Below are 950 nucleotides of genomic sequence, written 5' to 3' on the forward strand. Positions count from 1 at the left end.
AATGAATTGACTTGAGCATGTCTGACATACTTGGATTTTTTTTCACCTATTAAATTAGACTTTAAGGGAAAACATCATCTGATATATTCCAGTATGACTTCTGTGAAAACAAAATGTGTTCCTTCTCATATGTCTGAGGCCTGTAGAATAGACATTCCCTATAGCAAAATTTTTGTGTTATATATCACTGCTATTTCTTGAGCAAACATTCACACTTCTAGTCATGGGCGTGATAATAAACAGTGCAGGTTTTCTCTTAAGTCTATTCCCTGAAATCTAATGCCTTCTAATTCATATTTCAAGATTAATATCAATGTACAATGGATGATGTATCCCAAGTTATTATTTAAATGTTAAGAAAAGAGATAGCAAACGGGAAAACTAACCTCCCATAAGCCTTTATGAATAGACTTTCTATGTAGGGATAATGGGAGCTGTAATAGAAAGTGCCATTTCTTTTCTAATAAGTATAGATGTATTTTCCCATAATGAATTTACCAGTATGTATCTGTTGGGTATGCTGAATGGTGAATGGCAGATTTCATAAATCTAAACTTAATTAATCTGAAATTAATGATCAGATAGGAGATAATGAAAAAGATCTCTCCTGAACTCCTAATTCCACTGTTAATCAAAATGGATAGTGCTAATTGAGGTGGACAGATACTTCAGTTTGGTACTGTGATAGGTTGCCAGCCTTATAAAATCTGAAGGTAATAGCAGCCATCTGTGAAAAGTAAGTTTAAGTAAGACTACAATTCTAAACACTCTTTAGGGAGCAATCTCATTAGGTTCAATAGGTTCAATAGGTTAATGAGGCTTCGGAATAACAGTGCTCAGTATTTTATATATTAATTTGGTAGCTTTCTTCACAATTATTTTTTAAAATAAAAATGCAAAGACAAAGGGGTTTTTGAGAGTGTTTTTTGGGGGGTTAAATAATGTGATTC

Source organism: Crotalus tigris, unplaced genomic scaffold (genome assembly GCF_016545835.1).
Source record: "Crotalus tigris isolate CLP2741 ecotype Arizona unplaced genomic scaffold, ASM1654583v1 scf7180000024277.1505481, whole genome shotgun sequence".
Classification (NCBI taxonomy): domain Eukaryota; kingdom Metazoa; phylum Chordata; class Lepidosauria; order Squamata; family Viperidae; genus Crotalus; species Crotalus tigris.